Genomic DNA, 19,332 nt, shown 5'->3' with positions numbered 1-19,332 from the left:
GCTAACTGAGAATGATGATTTCCAATTTCATCCATGTCCCTACAAAGGACATGAACTCATCATTTTTTATGACTGCATTGTATTCCATGGTGTATATGTGCCACATTTGCTTAATCCAGTATATGATTGTTGGACATTTGGGTTGGTTCCAAGTCTTTGCTATTGTGAATAGTGCCACAATAAACATACGTGTGCATGGGTCTTTATAGCAGCATGATTTATAGTCCTTTGGGTATATACCCAGTAATGGGATGGCTGGGTCAAATGGTATTTCTAGTTCTAGATCCCTGACGAATCGCCACACTGACTTCCACAATGGTTGAACTAGTTTACAGTCCCACAAACAGTGTGAAAGTGTTCCTATTTCTCCACATCCTCTCCAGCACCTGTTGTTTCCTGACTTTTTAATGATCGCCATTCTAACTGGTGTGAGATGGTATCTCATTGTGTTTTTGATTTGCATTTCTCTGATGGCCAGTGATGGTGAGCATTTTTTCTTGTGTTTTTTGGCTGCATGAATGTCTTCTTTTGAGAAGTATCTGTTCATGTCTTTCACCCACTTTTTGATGGGATTGTTTGTTTTTTTCTTCTAAATTTGTTTGAGTTCATTGTAGATTCTGGATATTAGCCCTTTGTCAGATGAGTAGGTTGCGAAAATTTTCTCCCAATTTGTAGGTTGCTTGCTCACTCTGATGGTAGTTTCTTTTTCTGTGAAGAAGCTCTTTAGTTTAATTAGATCCCATTTGTCAATTTTGGCTTTTGTTGCCATTGCTTTTGGTGTTTTAGACATGAAGTCCTTGCTCATGCCTGTGTCCTGAATGGTAATGCCTAGGTTTTCTTCTAGGGTTTTTATGGTTTTAGGTCTAAAGTTTAAGTCTTTAATCCATCTTGAATTATTTTTTTGTATAAGGTGTAATGAAGGGATCCAGATTCAGCTTTCTACATGTGGTTAGCCAGTTTTCTCAGAACCATTTATTAAATAGGGAATCCTTTCCCCATTGCTTGTTTTTCTCAGGTTTGTCAAAGATCAGATGGTTGTAGATATGCGGTGTTATTTCTGAGGTCTCTGTTCTGTTCCATTGATCTGCATCTCTGTTTTGGTACCAGTACCATGCTGTTTTGGTTACTGTAGGCTTGTAGTATGGTTTGAAGTCAGATAGCGTGATGCCTCCAGCTTTGCTCTTTTGGCTTAGGATTGACTTGGCGATGTGGGCTCTTTTTTGGTTCCATATGAACTGTAAACTAGATTTTCCAATTCCATGAAGAAAGTCATTGTTAGCTTGATGGTGATGGCATTGAATCTATAAATTACCTTGGGCAGTATGGCAATTTTCACGATATTTATTCTTCCTAACCATGAGCTTGGAATGTTCTTCCATTTGTTTGTATCCTCTTTTATTTCATTGAGCTGTGGTTTATAGTTCTCCTTGAAGAGGTCCATCACATCCCTTGTAAGTTGGATTCCTAGGTATTTTATTCTCTTTGAAGCAATTGTGAATGGGAGTTCACTCATGATTTGGCTCTCTGTTTGTCTTTTATTGGTGTATAAGAATGCTTGTGATTTTTGTACATTGATTTTGTATCCTGAGACTTTGCTGAAGTTGCTTAACAGCTTAAGGAGATTTTGGAATGAGAAAGTGGGGTTTTCTAGATATACAATCGTGTCATCTGCAAACAGGGACAGTTTGACTTCCTCTTTTCCTAATTGAATACCCTTTATTTCCTTCTCCTGCCTCATTGCCCTGGCCAGAACTTCCAACACTATGTTGAATAGGAGTGGTGAGAGAGGGCATCCCTGTCTTCTGTTAGTTTTCAAAGGGAATGCTTCCAGTTTTTGCCCATTCAGTATGATATTGGCTGTGGGTTTGTCATTGATAGCTCTTATTATTTTGAGATATACCCCATCAATACCTAATTTATTGAGAGTTTTTATCATGGAGGGTTGTTGAATTTTGTCAAAGGCCTTTTCTGCATCTATTGAGATAATCATGTGGTTTTTGTCTTTCGTTGTGTTTATAAGCTGGATTACATTTATTCATTTGTGTATATTGAACCAGGCTTGCATCCCAGGGATGAAGCCAACTTGATCATGGTGGATAAGCTTTTTGATGTGCTGCTATATTTGGTTTGCCAGTATTATATTGAGGAGTTTTGCATAAATATTCATCAAGGATATTGGTCTAAAATTCTCTTTTTTGGTTGTGTCTCTGCCCAGCTTTGGTATCACGATGATGCAGGCCTCATAAAATGAGTTTGGTAGGATTCCCTCTTTTTCTATTGATTGGAATAGTTTCAGAAGGAATGGTACCAGTTCCTCCTTGTACCTCTGGTAGAATTCGGCTGTGAATCCATCTGGTCCTGGACTCTTTCTTGTTGGTAAGCTATTGATTTTTCCTCAATTTCAGAGCCTATTATTGGTCTATTCAGAGATTCAACTTCTTCCTGGTTTAGTCTTGGGAGGGTGTATGTGTCGAGGAATTTATCCATTTCTAATAGATTTTCTAGTTTATTTGCATAGAGGTGTTTGTAGTATTCTCTGATGGTAGTTTGTATTTCTGTGGGATCGGAGATGATAACCCCTTTATTTTTTATTACGCCTTTTTGATTCTTCTCTATTTTCTTCTTTATTAGTCTTGCTAGCGGTCTATCAATTTTATTGATGTTTTCAAAAAACCAGCTCCTGGATTCATTGATTTTTTGAAGGATTTTTGTTTCTCTATTTCCTTCAGTTCTGCTCTGATTTTACTTATTTCTTGCCTTCCGCTAGTTTTTGAATGTGTTTGCTCTTGCTTTTCTAGTTCTTTTAATCTTGATGTTAGGGTGTCAATTTTGGATCTTTTCTGCTTTCTCCTGTGGGCATTTAGTGCTATAAATTTCCCTATACACTGCTTTGAATGTGTCCCAGAGATTCTGGTATGTTGTGTCTTTGTTTTCGTTCGTTTCAAAGAACATCTTCATTTCTGCCTTCATTTCATTATGTACCCAGTAGTCATTCAGGAGCAGGTTGTTCAGTTTCCATGTAGTTGAGTGGTTTTGAGTGAGTTTCTTAATCCTGAGTTCTAGTTTAATTGCACTGTGGTCTGAGAGACCGGTTGTTATGATTTCTCTTTTTTACATTTGCTGAGGAGAGCTTTACTTCCAACTATGTGGTCAATTTTAGAATATGTGTGGTGTGGTGCTGAAAATAATGTATATTCTGTTGATTTGGGGTGGAGAGTTCTGTAGATGTCTATTAGGTCCGCTTGGTGCAGAGCTGAGTTCAATTCCTAGGTATCCTTGTTGACTTTCTGTCTCGTTGATCTGTCTAATGTTGACAGTGGAGTGTTAAAGTCTCCCATTATTATTGTGTGGGAGTCTAAGTCTCTTTGTAAGTAAATCAGGACTTGCTTTATGAATCTGAGTGCTCCTGTATTGGGTGCATATATATTTAGGATAGTTAGCTCTTCTTTTTTAATTGATCCCTTTACCATTATGTAATGACCTTCTTTGTCTCTTTTGATCTTTGTTGTTTTAAAGTCTGTTTTATCAGAGAGTAGGATTGCAACCCCTGCCTTTTCTTGTTTTCCATCTGCTTGGTAGATCTTCCTCCATCCTTTTATTTTGAGCTTATGTGTGTCTCTGCATGTGACATAGGTTTCCTGAATACAACACCCTGATGGGTCATCACTCTTTATCCAATTTGCCAGTCTCTGTCTTTTAATTGGAGCATTTAGTCCATTTACATTGAAAGTTATATGGTTATGTGTGAATTTGTTCTTGTCATTATGATGTTAGCTGGTTATTTTGCTCGTTAGTTGATGCAGTTTCTTCCTAGCCTCGATGGTTTTTACAATTTGGCATGATTTTGCAGTTGCTGGTACTGGTTGTTCCTTTCCATGTTTAGTGCTTCGTTCAGGAGCTCTTTTAGGGCAGGTCTGGTGGTGACAAAAATCCCTCAGCATTTACTTCTCTGTAATGTATTTTATTTCTCCTTCACTTACGAAGCTTAGTTTGGCTGGATATGACATTCTGGGTTGAAAATTCTTTTCTTTAAGAATGAGGAATATTGGCCCCCACTCTCTTCTGGCTTGTGGAGTTTATGCTGACAGATCTGCTGTTAGTCTGATGGACTTCCCTTTGTGCATAACCCGACCTTTCTCTCTGGCTGCCCTTAACATTTTTTCCTTCATTTCATCTTTGGTGCATCTGAAAATTATGTGTCTTGGAGTTGCTCTTCTCGAGGAGTATCTTTGCAGTGTTATCTGTATTTCCTGAATCTGAATGTTGGCCTGCCTTGATAGATTGGGGAAGTTCTCTTGGATAATATCCTGCAGAGTGTTTTCCAACTTGGTTCCATTCTCCCCGTCACTTTCAGGTACACCAATCAGATGTAGATTTGGTCTTTCCACATAGTCCCATATTTCTTGGAGGGTTTGTTTGTTTCTTTTTATTATTTTTTCTCTAAACTTCCATTCTCGCTTCATTTCATTCATTTCATCTTCCATCACTGATACCCTTTCTTCCAGTTGATTGCATCGGCTCCTGGGACTTCTGCATTCTTCACCTAGTTCTTGAGCCTTGAATTTCAGCTCCATCAGCTCCTTTAAGCACTTCTCTGTATTGTTTATTCTAGTTATACATTCGTCTAAATTTTTTTCAAAGTTTTTTAACTTATTTGCCTTTGGTTTGAATTTCGTCCTGTAGCTCGGAGTAGTTTGATCATATGAAGACTTCTTCTCTCAACTCATCAAAATCATTCTCTGTCCAGCTTTTTTCCATTGCTGGTGAGGAACTGTGTTCCTCTGGAGGAGGAGAGGCACTCTGCTTTTTAGAATTTTCAGTTTTTCTGCTCTGTTTTTTCCCCATCTTTTTGGTTTTATCTACTTTTGGTCTTTGATGATGGTGATGTACAGATGGGTTTTTGGTGTGGATGTCCTTTATGTTTGTTAGTTTTCCTTCTGTCAGACGGGACCCTCAGCTGCAGGTCTGTTGGAGTTTGCTAGAGGTCCACTCCAGACTCTGTTTGCCTTTATAACAGCAACAGTGGCTGCAGAACAGCGGATTTTCATGAACCGCGAATGCTGCTGTCTGATCGTTCCTCTGGAAGTTTTGCCTCAGAGGAGTAGCCGGCCGTGTGAGGTGTCAGTCTGCACCTACTGTGGGGTGCCTCACACTTAGGCTGCTTGGAGGTCAGGGATCAGAGACCCACTTAAGGAGGCAGTCTGCCTGTTCTCAGATCTCCATCTGCATGCTGGGAGAACCATTGCTCTCTTCAAAGCTGTCAGACAGGGATATTTAAGTCTGCAGAGGTTACTGCTGTCTTTTTGTTTGTCTGTGCCCTGCCCCCAGAGGTGGAGCCTACAGAGGCAGGCAGACCTCCTTGAGCTGTTGTTGTCTCAACCCAGTTCGAGTTTCCCGGCTGCTTTGTTTATCTAAGCGAACCTGGGCAATGGCGGCACCCCTCCCCCAGCCTCACTGCTGCCTTGCAGTTTGATCTCAGACTGCTGTGCTAGAAATCAGCGAGACTCCATGGGTGTAGGACCCTCTGAGCCAGGTGCAGGATATAATCTCCTGGTGAGCCGTTTTTTAAGCCTGTCAGAAAAGTGCAGTATTAGGGTGGGAGTGAACCGATTTTCCAGGTGCTGTCTGTGACTCCTTCCTTTGACTAGGAAAGGGAACTCCCTGACCCCTTGCACTTCCCATATGAGGCAATGCCTAGCCCTGCTTCGGCTCACACACGGTGCACTGTACCCACTGTCCTGTGCCCACTGTCTGGCACTCCCTAGTGAGATGAAACCGGTACCTCAGATGGAAATTCGGAAATCACCCATCTTCTGTGTCACTCACACTGGGAGCTGTAGACCTCAGCTGTACCTATTCCTCCATGTTGGCTGCCCCCACTCTCTAGAATTTTAAATTATATTTAGAAATGTTTTTTCTATAGTTCACTGTATAAGTATTTGTTTTTTTTAGAAAAGCAAAATCATCGTTATGTGTGACTCTTGATAGGCCACAGAACGAGTGAATGAGCATGAGTGAGGCCACTTTCTTAGATGTCTGTAAGTAGAAGGGCCATGGTAGACCTGGTCAGCAGATGCACTTTAGCAGATGGAACTTCTAGTTTCCCTGAATATTCATCCTTGACAAGGTAGGGCTGAGCCTACATTTGCTTTGGATCTTTCTAGTACAAGAAATATTCACAGAAATTGTATGTAGATAGCTTTTTTTTTTTTTTGGAAAATCCTGTTCAGAATCATAATGTAATCTTTGGGACTCATGCCATGCTCATTTGACTTCTTCCCATATTTTTTATGTTTCTTTTGGTAAAACTATAATGGTTTTCATTTTTTACTTAATATCACACAATTAAACTGTCCATATTTGAGCTTTCTTGTAGCTTATCAGTGATAAAAAACAGGTAGTAACTGCCGTTGTTTGTTTGTTTGTTTTCCTAATAAGGCCTGAAAACAGCTATTCCTTATTAAGAAAGTGTGCAATGTAATATATTTGCTAGAGTTACATGGATTATATATTTCTTAAAGGGAATAATTTGAGAGTATCATGGATTACCACCAGGATTATTATTACAGTAGTTGCTCAGATCAGTTTAAGGAAGCCCAATCAATGTATAGTGAAAGGATTATTATCTGTCTGCTAAGATTCAGATACAGTTTCAAAAATCTCAGCCCCAGTAATTCCACAACATCTGAAAACAAGTGTTTGTGATCATGTGTAAACATGAAATTGTTCCAAGTAACTGAGGATATTTTAGTTATGTGAAAGACAGTATCAATGGAAGGTTATTTGTTTTATACCAGTGGCTAGGATGGTGGAACTGGGGTTATTTCTACAGTTATTCTTAGATGATTAGTAAACGGTTAAGAAATGTCCCATATCATTTGTATCTAGGAAAGAAAAAAATCAGTATCATACTGTTGTCATCTGTCAGAAATGTTCACTTTATTCTGAATTAAATGTGGCTTTTGAAGTTACCTTGAATTCCTGGTGACCACACGTTTTTATCTGGAAAACCTGGGGAAAGTTGTCTGTCCCATCTACCCTGCTTTTTTTTTTTTTTTTCTCGGTTGGAACTGCTGTTTAGATGATGCTTTTACTATGTAGGAGAGAGTTTTTGTTAAGAATATATTTGAAGATAGGCTTTTCCGTATTGTCTTTCATTCTTTGACTTTGGCAAAGTGTACAGTAGATTTTCGTGATCATTGCATACTTCTTGTAACTGAAATGTATTTTTATATTTTTAAATGCATTCATTTTGCACTTGTGACTTTATTGTTGACTTTAAGAGGTAGAAATAAGAAATGAAAATTTAAAAAAACGAAAATAAATGAGATCCACACACCTGCCTGTGTGAGACTATCACGGCAACAGCGACACCCACAAGCATTGCTGCCTTCATGGAGTGGGCATGGAAAACTCAAGATATCATGGAGGTTCAGTTCTACACGCCACGCTTCCAAGGTGGTTTCTCCCTGAAATCGTGTGTGAGCCCAGAGAGAAACTTCCAGTTTCTGTAGAATTCTGGAGAACTCAGAGAGCCAGCCCCGGAAGCCCCCCTTTCCCGGCTGATCTGGCCCCACCTTCACCTACCACACAAGGCCCTGGTCTGTGGTTTCTGGCTTCAGAGGGCGGATTACCCAGGGCCCTTAGGTGCTCATGCATATTCGTGAAGGGGTGAAGCTGGTGGGTCTTTATAAGGGCCACTGGCGGGATTGGACTCCTGACTGGCCTGTGTGCAGCACAAAGGCCAACAGAGGCACGTGGGAGCCACCAGCCACTCTCTGCCCATGTCTGTCCATGACATTCTGGCTAGGTGCCCTCGCGATAGCTCTCCCAACACCTTCTGACAGCCCCTTCCCTCCGGAAGCCTGAGGACGAGGACAGCAAAGGAGACTCGTTTGTAACCTGAACAAAATAGATGCCCTGCCAGCATGCTTTGAGCAGAACCCTTACCCGAACTGGCCAGAGAGACCTGCCTTTTAGAGTCCAGGATTCAGTTTTCGTGTCAGAATCGAAAGTTCAGGCATCCAGGCCAGGGTGGCAGGGAACCCGTGCATGCAGGCAGCCTGTGCAACATGGCCCACCAAGGTGCCACCCTCCCTCCTTTGTCACATTCACCCCCACCAGGGCGTAGGGAACAGGGGGCTTTCTTGAGTCAGACAGCAAGGCTCGCCCCTCTGCTGCAGCCCAGTGAGGCTTCACATGCAGAAGGAATCTCCCAACCTGCCGTGGCACACGGAGATTTTGGGTTTGCTGCCCTGCCTTCTTCAGAAGTGGCGCTGTCCCACCCTCAGACACCTGGGAGACCTCCGCACCCAAACTGATGGCAGGGGGACCAGGATCCGCACTACTGTGTCTTTCTGGGTGTGTGCTCAATGGGACAGCTTGGGCTGCTCACGTTGAGTCAAACAGATGGCAGGGGTACCAGGACCCACAGCAAGGCGGCCTTCTGGGTGCCTGCTCAGTGGGACAACTTGAGCCACTCAGGCTGAGTCACAGGAGCAAGGTGTGCTTGTACCGCACACGTCCCAAGTGAGTCCATATTGGGGCTGGGGCCAGGGTCTCCAGGTCGCCAGGGCACTTGGGGACACGAAGCCGAGGCACATCTACCTCCACAGCTGACGCCCGTGGAGGCCTCTGCATGTCAGAAGCAGATGTAAGCCATCCAGGCACCCTCCCAACCACTACAGGAGCTGAAGCATTCATCTGCACTCACATCCACCCTGTTATATGAGCTCCTGTCGACCCCAGAATTTCAGCAAAAGGCACATCCTTTCCTAGCAACAGAGCCATTGGGGGAGTTGAAGGACGTGGAAGATCCCACTTTTCTGTAACCACTCGTCAGCCAGGAAGAACACTGGGCTCAGCTGGAGGAGCTTTAGGATGCGGGGTTGGGACAGGATGGGGGCAGGGGGCTGGCCCTTCTTTTGCAGTGAATCTCTGGCTCGGTATGGAGACCTGTGTCTTCCCTTCCAGCTGACTTGTCTAGGATCCCTGAGTCCAGGTCCAGCGAGAGACTCCACAGAAAGGAGGGCTGTCATTCTTTCCTGAGCATCTCAGGGATTTCAGAGCCAGCACAGGTACTCAGAGATGGGCCGTCTACTGTGCATGCGTGGGTCCGCAGGCAGCCAGCTAGGGTTTGGGACCAGCCCAGGCAGGGCTCTCTTCCCTTCCCCAGCCCCCCCATACCGTATACTCCCCCCGCCCTCGCGTTCTTCAGTTGTGTAGGCGGAGATCTCCACCCTGGGAAACACCGGCCGGGGCAGCGGCCAGGCCTGCTCTCCTTTCTGCGGCTCAACTCCACAGCCTCCCTGCTCCACCATCACTCACCCACCCGTGCCCTGCCATCTTCCCCGGCATCATGTGGAGTGCCTGGCAACTAAATGTAGACCTCGAGATCTCTCACAACCTGTGGTTCTGCCCTTTCTAGGCGGGAGGGAAGCCAGCCAGAGATGGGGAAAGGAATGGAGACAAAGTGAGTGGGGGTGACAGAGGGAGGAAAGGGCGGATGAACGGAGGGACCTTGGAAGGGATGGAGGGAGGGAAGGAAAGTAAAAGAGAAAAAGGGAGGGAGGGAAGGAGGGAGAAAGGGAGGTATGGATGGACGGAGAGAGGGAAGGAGAGAAGAACAGAGGGAGGGAGGGAGAGAGGGAGAGAAGGAAGAATAGAGGGAAGGATGGACAGAGGGAGAAAAGAAGCAAGAAACAGAGAAAGGAAGGCAAAGAGAAAAGCCGTCTTCTGCCTCCAGGACCAGCAGCACCTCGAATTCCGGGAAAATGTTGGGTGCCCAGTGCAGGCTGAGTGCTCGGCCAAAGGCCGCGTAGGCCGACAGTGCCCTCACCGGCCCTCAGGATTACCAGCCTGGGTTACATCAACTGGGAGCGATTCAGACGAATTCCGCCTCCCAAGGAATGAGCGAATTCCTGAAAGAGCAGAGCTGAGACTCGAATGGTTGTATGTTTTTCATCCACATGGTTCACAGATGACATATCCCCACGCTAAGCCTGCAACAGAGTGCGAGGCAGATACTCCCATCCACACAGGAGTCACACTCAAGCCGAGTGAACCATGATTCCGGATTCCACGTTCCTTTGCCCTCTGCAAAGTGGTCTGTTGCTCACTGGCCTCTGGCCCCCGAAAGCATGACCATGTTGACTGTTTGTTTCCCGAGCTCTGTGGGGACACAGAAACCTCCAGCGAAGCGTGGAAAGGCGGCATCGTGTCTTTGCTCTCCTTTCCAGTTTCCAAACAGGCCATTTTGGAGACTCCCCATGTTGCAGGAAACAGGAATCCGTTGTCAGGCTGTGATGCCACAGTCCCCTGCCCTGGCTCCAGGCCCACCAGGCGGCCTCCCTTTCACTGACACTCCAGGCCTTCCACTGGCTCACGAGGTCCCAAGATTACAACACATGGGTCCGGCTCAGGAGAGGGTGTATTTGGAGGCGTTAGCGCTCAAGGCCCACAGTCCTGGGATCCCCTCTGGTCCTCTGCCTTACCGCGGAAAAATTGTTTTGGATCCCTCGCTGCCCGTCCTGCAAGGCCCGCTCTTGCCCCACACACCCAGAGCCGCCAGGGCTGCCCAGGGTCCAACAGCCTGCTCAGCCGTTTTTCTCACAATGCCCACACCATCATCGCTTGTCCCGAAGAGGACCCGCCTGTGGCCAACGGGACTAGAAGGCCCTGCTTTGCTCCAGGTGGCACTAGAGCCCCAGCAGCCTGATCCCGGGAAAGAGGGGCTGACGGATACCCAGACACACCACACCAACAGTACGAGCAAACCCACCACGACACACACACAGATACACATAGGTGCACGTGCACAAGCACACAAGCACACACTCGGACACACACACAAGGACATACAAACAAAGACACAGACACAGCTTGAAAGAGAGCTAGGGAGACTGGGATGGAGAGATAGGAATGTGGGGAGAGAGAGAAAGGTGGAGGAGGAGAGAGACAGAAGGTGACAGAAGAGTGAGAGGTGGAGGGGGAAATAGAGAAAGGGAGATGGTGAGGGAGTTGTAGAGCAAGAGAGACAGAGCCTTGGAGAGGGAGGCTCTGCTCAGGTAGACAGGGCACCTTTGAGCAGGCCGGGGTGAGGTGGAGGGTGCTTGGGCCAGGCTAGAACAGGGGGTCAGGACTGCCCAAGCGGGAAAACCAATGGAGCCCTGAGACGTGATTTTTTTTTTTTTCTTGGATTGGTTGGTTGCTTTGGGGATGCATTTCGTAGGGTCCTTCTGTCTCCTTGGTGTGGTGGTCCCTGAGATTTGTAGAGTGCACCCGTCCATCTGGTGGAAGCAGTGGCACTGAGCATGTCCATGTGGTCAGGCCTGGGTCTCTCTCGTGTCCTGAGGACTAGAGTTTACACAAAGTCAGTGGCAATGGGAAATAGGGTGCACAGGGACGGATTTCTTCGTGGCTGGTAAAGACAATGTCCTTCCCTCAGGGAAAGCAGCCCACGTGTTCTGGAGCGGAGGTCTTGGCTAGCGACTCTGGGACCCGCTGCCCCAGCTTGGATGGTTGCAGTGGCGCTTGATCAATGAATTGAATTGCCTGGGGTCCGGGGAGTGGGAAGACAACGCAGAGGGCAGTAAACCCTAGCCTGTGCCTTCAGGGTCTACTACCTGCCACAGCGCCCCGGCTGGAGCCGGGCTCCTGGTGGGGCTGTAGCCAGGCGGAAGAGGTGGGATGTTGCCCCCTGGCGGTATTGCAGCTGCGGATCCCCACGAGGAGGTTTCATCTCGACATAAATATTTTTCTTTCTTCAGCTGATATGTATCCTTAATTTTAGATTAGTGGTAACTGCACAAATTTACAGGCACAAAATATGATTGCCCACACCTTATAATCGCATTACCACCTCGCATTACCATCACCTTTCCCCCTCCTCACCACCCTCAACCCGTAGACTAGGTCTCGCCATGTTGCCCAGGCTGGCCTCAAACTCCTGGGCTTAAGTGATATGCCTGCCTTGGCTTCTCAAAGTGCTGGGATCAGAGGTGTGAGTCCCCATGGCCAGACAACCACCACCAAGTTTTGATTCAGCAGCACTGGGTCGTGGAGCTAAGGACCCAGAAATTTAGAAAAGTTTTTAAATATCATAATTTCTCTGTGAGGAAATAGTATTTGGTATTACATTTTTAGACTCTTTTATAATGTTCTGTTTTTTTCCACTGAGCACAGGACTAAGTAGTAATTGGAAAATCACAGCATAAGTCATATTACTTTTTCTAATACAGAGTCCTTCGCTGTTCTCTAAGCTAAACTTGATCACCTACATTGAGAAAAAGAAAAAGCCCCAGAGTGTGAGGAGACAGGAGATAGTAGCCAAACATCCAAAGAGGTGGGAGTGAATAAGGCAGATGACACGGATGAGATATCCAAAGGTCAAGGAGAAAGCCAGATCTTAAAGTGTGGTTTGCGAAGTTATGCTCCAATGGAAATCTTTTCTGAGAAGCCCTGAATTCTTTCTCTTGCTTTCATTAGAGACAAACATCTTCTGCCCCATGCTCTTCAATTTTCTAGGACTGGACTTCCACTTCAATGATCATTCATCTAAGTTACAAAGAAAATCAAACCCTTTGCATGGCTTGCAAGTGACTGGAGGACCTGACTGCTTGCTCTTTTATTGATTTTGAGGACATGGGACCATCTGTGATTTTTAAGGAACTCTATGTTAAACATTTTCTAATTTCCATTTTGAATCTTGTCTAAAATGTGTAAGAGTAGTGGAGATATTGGGATTTGGTTTAGAAATTGCAGAGACACCACATCCAGGTGTCATATGTTTTCTGCTTTATAATTTCATATCCTGTGAAGGTTTCAAATGTGATTCTACGGAAATTCATACTCAATAATTTTATCAGAACACTAAGCATCTGCCCCATATAATAAAACCTAATGTTATTTTACTTCAAAATTTTAAGTTTTTGGTATATATTGAGGCTAAAACTGTAAACACTCTGTGCCATAATTCCTAAACTGTAATATGGTTTAATGTATCTACTTTCTACATTTAAAACATGTACTTTGCCATTGAGTAACTTAGAATATTGCTGAGCATGTATTAAATACCCATTTGTTTCCTGATTTTTAAATAGTTATCACTTTATAATTTTCTCTTGTTTAGTTTGAAGCTTACTAGGATTTTGTCATTGATATGTATGTGTACATATATATATATATATATATAAACACACACAAGTATATACATAACAACTTATGTAATTGATATATACGTATATGTTTTATATATGTGTATGTACACACTTATGTGAATATATGCATGTGTACATAACACTAATTTTTTGACCAATAAAAATTGCATAATTATGTTTTGACTACATTATAATAATTTGATAGGTATATATATTGTAAAATGTTTAATACAATTAAGTTGATGAAAAGTTATGTCACCTCACATGGTTATGATTTTGCAGTGAGAGCATTTGAGGTCTCCTACTGTTGTAGCAAATTCTAAGCATAAAAAACACTGTTATTAACTACATTTTAAAGCTATACATTAGACCACCAAAACTTATTTATCTTATAACTGAAAGTTTGTACTGTTTGAACACCTTATCATTTTTTCTACCTCCAGGCCTGGTCTTTACCATTGTACTCTCAGCTTCTGTGAGTTCAGGCTTTTTAAATTCTCAATTTAAGTGAGAACATACACTGTTTGTTTTTCTGTGCCCAACTTATTTTGTGTAGCATAATGTACTCAGGTCCATTCATGTTGTTGAAATAGCAGAATTTCATTCTTTTTTATGGGTGAATAATATGTGGTTGTCTATTTATACCACATTTTCCTTATCCATTCATCATCTACAGATAAGTCATTTAAAAAAAAAAAAACTACCCTTGACAGTTGTGAATAACGCTTCAGTGAATACAGGGGTGCAGATTATTTTTGAGATGCTGATTTTATTTTGTTTATAGACAGAAGTGGAATTTCGGGATTGTATGATAGTTCAATTTTTTAAAATAACCTGCATACTAATTTTCATAATGACTCTTCCAATTTACAACTCATTAAGACTGTACAGAAATATTTTGTCACATCCTTGTTAACACTTGTCATATTTCTTTTTTTGATATTAGCCATTCCAACTGCTGTAAAGTGATATCTTTTGATTTGCAATTTTCTCATGAATGGTAATGTTTAGCATATTTCTACACACCTGTTGGACATTTGAATATGTTTGTAAAAAATATTTAGTCTTGCTCGGTGGAGCCAAGATGGCTAAATAGGAACAGCTCCAGTCTACAGATCCCAGCTTGAGTGACGCAGAAGATGGGTGATTTCTGCATTTCCAACTAAGGTACCAGGCTCATCTCACTGGGGAGTGCTGGTCAGTGGGTACTGGACAGTGGGTACAGTGCGCCACACATAAACCAAAGCAGGGTGAGGCATCGTGTCACCTGGGAACTGCAAGGGGTCAGGGAATTCCCTTTCCTAGTCAAAGAAAGGGGAGACAGATGGCACCTGGAAAATTGGGTCATTCCCACCCTAATACTGCACTTTTCCAATGGGCTTCACAAATATCACACCAGGAGATTATATCCTGCACCTGGCTCAGAGGTTCCTATGCCCACAGAACCTCGCTCATTGCTAGCACAGCAGTCTGAGATCAAACTGCAAGGTGGCAGTGAGGCTGTGGGAGGTGTGCCTGCCATTGCTCAAGCTTGAGTAGGTAAACAATGTGGCTGGGAATCTCGAACTGGGTGGAGCCCACCACAGCTCAAGGAGGTCTGCCTGCCTCTGTAGGCTCCCCCTCTGGAGGCAGGGCACAGACAAACAAAAGACAGCAATAACCTCTGCAGATATTAATGTCCCTGTCCCACAGCTTTGAAGAGAGTAGTCATTCTCCTAGCATGCAGCTTAAGATCTGAGAATGGGAAGATTGCCTCTTCAAGTGGGTCTGAGACCCCTGAGTAGCCTAATTGGGAGGCACCCCCCAGTAGGGTTGGACTGACACCTCACACGGCCAGGTACTCCTCTGAGACAAAACTTCCAGGGGAAAGATCAGGCAGCAGCATTTTTGGTTCAACAATATCCGTTTTTCTGCAACTACCACTGCCAATACCCAGGCAAACAGGGTCTGGGGTGGACCTCCAGTAAACTCCAACAGACCTGCAACTGAGGGTCCTGACTGTTAGAAGGAAAACTAACAAACAGAAAGGACATCCAAACCAAAAGCCCATCTGTACATCACCATCATCAAAGACCAAAGGTAGATAAAACCACAAAGATGAGGAAAAAAAGAGCAGAAAAACTGGAAACTCTAAAAATCATAGCACCTCTCCTCCTTCAAAGGAACGCAGCTTTTCACCAGCAATGGAACGTAGCTGGATAGAGAATGACTTTGACGAGTTGAGAGAGGAAGACTTCAGAAGATCAAACTACTCCAAGCTAAAGGAGGAAGTTCAAACCAATGGCAAAGAAGATAAAAACTTTGAAAAAAAATTAGACAAATGGATAACTAGAATAACCAATGCAGAGAAGTCCTTAAAGGACCTGATGGAGCTGAAAACCATGACACCAGAACTACGTGATGAATAAACAAGCCTCCGTAACCAACGCCATCAACTGGAAGAAATGGTATCAGCGATAGAAGATGAAATGAATGGAATGAAGCATGAAGAGAAGTGTAGAGAAAAAAGAATAAAAAGAAACGAACAAAGCCTCCAAGAAATATGGGACAATGTGTAAAGACCAAATCTACGTCTAATTGGTGGACCTGAAGGTGACGGGGAGAATTGAAACAAGTTGCAAAACAATCAGCAGGATATTATACAGGAGAAATTCCCAAATCAAGCAAGGCAGGCCAACATTCAAATTCAGGAAATACAGAGAACACCACAAAGATACTCCTCGAGAAGTGAACTTTAAGACACAACATTATCAGATTCACCAAAGTTGAAATGAAGGAAAAAATGTTAAGGGCAGCCAGAAAGGTCGGATTACCCACAAACGGAAGCATATCAGACTAACAGCAGATCTGGTAGCAGAAACTCTATAGGAAAGAAGAGAGTGGAGGCCAATGGTCAACATTCTTAAAGAAAAGAATTTGGACCCAGAATGTCATATCCAGCCAAACTAAGCTTCAGAAGTGAAGGAGAAATAAAATCCTTTACAGACAGGCAAATGCTGAGAGATTTTGTCAGCACCAGAAATGCCGTAAAAGAGCTCCTGAAGGAAGCACTAAACATGGAAAGGAAAAACCGGTAACAGTCACTGAAAAAACATGCCAAATTGTAAAGACCATCCAGGCTAGGAAGAAACTGCATCAACTAACGAGCAAAATAACCAGCTAACATCATAATGATAGGCTCAAGTTCACACTTAACAATACTAAACTTAAATGTAAATGGGCTAAATTCCTGAATTAAAAGGAACAGACTGCCAAATTGGAAAAGAGTGAAGACCCATCAGTGTGCTGTATTCAGGAAACCAATCTCACGTGCAGAGACACACATAGGCTCAAAATAAAGGGATAGAGGAAGATCTACCAAGCAAATGGAAAACAAAAAAGGCAGGGGTTGCAATCCTAGTCTCTGATAAAACAGACTTTAAAACAACAAAGATCAAAAGAGACAAAGAAGGCCATTACATAATGGTAAAGGGATCAATTCAAAAAGAAGAGCTAACTATCCTAAATATATATGCACCCAATACAGGAGTACCCAGATTCATAAAGCAAGTCCTTAGTGACCTACAAAGAGACTTACACTCCCACACAATAATAATGGGAGATTTTAACACCCCATTGTCAACATTAGACAGATCAACGAGACAGAAAGTTAACAAGGATACCTAGAAATTGAACTCAGCTCTGCACCAAGCGGACCTAATAGGCAATTACAGAACTCTCCACCCCAAATTAACAGAATATACATTATTTTCAGCACCACACCACACCTATTCCAAAATTGACCACATAGTTGTAAGTAAAGCACTCCTCAGCAAATGTAAAAGAACGGAAATCATAACAAACTGTCTCTCAGACCACAGTGCAATCAAACTAGAACTCAGGATTAAGAAACTCACTCAAAACCGCTCAACTACATGGAAACTGAATAACCTGCTCCTGAATGACTACTGGGTATTTAACGATATGAAGGCAGAAATAAAGATGTTCTTTGAAACCAACAAGAACCGAGACACAACATACCAGAATCTCTGGGACACCTTCAAAGCAGTGTGTAGAGGGAAATTTATAGCACTAAATTCCCACAAGAGAAAGCAAGAAAGATCTAAAATTGACACCCTAACATCACAATTGAAAGAACTAGAGAAGCAAGAGTAAACACATTCAAAAGCTGGTGGAAGGCAAGAAGTAACTAAAATCAGAGCAGAACTGAAGGAAATAGAGACACAAAAAACCCTTCAAAAAATTAATGAATCCAGGAGCTGGTTTTTTGAAAAGATCAACAAAATTGATATACCACTAGCAAGACTAATAAAGAAGAAAAGATAGAAAAATCAAATAGACGCAAAAAAAAAAATGACAAAGGGGATATCACCATGGATCCCACAGAAATACAAACTAGCATCAGAGAATACTATAAACACCTCCACATAAATAAACTAGAAAATCTAGAGGAAATGGATAAATTCCTGGACACATACACCCTCCCAAGACTAAACCAGGAAGAAGTGGAATCTCTGAATACACCAATAAAAGGCTCTGAAATTGAGGCAATAATTAATAGCTTACCAACCAAAAAAAGTCCAGGACCAGATGGATTCACAGCCGAATTCTACCAGACGTACAAGGAGGAGCTCGTACCATTCCTTCTGAAATGATTCCAATCAATAAAAAAGAGGGAATCCTCCCTAACTCATTTTATGAGGCCAGCATCATCCTGTTACTAAAGCCGGGCAGAGACACAACGAAAAAAGAGAATTTTAGACCAATACCCTTGATGAACATTGATGAAAAAATCCTCAATAAAATACTGGCAAACCAAATCCAGCAACATGTCAAAAACCTTATCTACCATGATCAAGTTGGCTTCATCTTTGGGGATACAAGGCTGGTTCAACATACGAAAATCAATAAACAAAATCTAGCATATAAACAGAACGAAAGACAAAAACCACTTGATTATCTCAATAGATGCAGAAAAGACCTTTGAAAAAAATTCAACATTTCATGCTAAGAACTCTCAATAAATTAGGTATTGTTGGGACTTTTCTCAAAATAACAAGAGCTAACTATGACAAACCCACAGCCAATATCATACTGAATGGACAAAAACTGGAAGCATTCCCTTTGAAAACTGGCACAAGACAGGGATGCCCTCTCTCACCACTCCTATTCAACATAGAGTTGGAAGTTCTGGCCAGGGCAATCAGGCAGAAGAAGGGAATAAAAGGCATTCAATTAGGAAAAGAGGAAGTCACACAGTCCCTGTTTTCAGATGACATGATTGTATACCCAGAAAACCCCATCATCTCAGCCCAAAACTTCCTTAAGCTGATAAGCAACTTCAGCAAAGTCTCAGGATACAAAATCGATGTGCAAAAATCACAAGCATTCTTATACACCAATAACAGACAAACAGAGAACCAAATCATGAGTGAACTCCCATTCACAATTGATTCAAAGAGAATAAAATACCTAGGAATCCAACTTACAAGGGATAGGAAGGACCTCTTCAAGGGGAACTACAAACCACTGCTCAATGAAATAAAATAGGATACAAAGAATGGAAGAACATTCCATGCTCATGGGTAGGAAGAACAAATATTGTGAAAATTGCCATACTGCCCAAGGTAATTTATAGATTCAATGCCATCCCCATCAAGCTAATAGTGACTTTCTTCACAGTATTAGAAAAAACTACTTTAAAGGCCATATTTAACCAAAAAAGAGCCCGCATCACCAAGTCAATCCTAAGCCAAAAGAACAAAGCTGGAGGCATCACACTGCCTGACTTCAAACCATACTACAAGTCTACAGTCACCAAAACAGCATGGTACTGGTACCAAAACAGAGATATAGACCAATGGAACAGAATAGAGCCCTCATAATGCCGCATATCTACAACTATCTGATCTTTGACAAACCTGAGAAAAACAAGCAATGGGGAAAGAATTCCCTATTTAACAAATGGTGCTGGGAAAACTAGCTAGACATATGTAGAAAGCTGAAAATTGATCCCTTCTTTACACCTTATACAAAAATTAATTCAAGATGGATTAAAGACTTACATGTTAGACTTAAAACCATAATAACACTAGGGGAAAACTTAGGCAATACCATTCAGGACATAGGCATGGGCAAGGACCTCATGTCTAAAACACCAAAATGAATGACAACA

The sequence above is a fragment of the Pongo abelii genome, chromosome 17, assembly GCF_028885655.2.
Source record: "Pongo abelii isolate AG06213 chromosome 17, NHGRI_mPonAbe1-v2.0_pri, whole genome shotgun sequence".
Classification (NCBI taxonomy): Eukaryota; Metazoa; Chordata; class Mammalia; order Primates; family Hominidae; genus Pongo; species Pongo abelii.
This window is presented reverse-complemented; position numbering follows the sequence as displayed.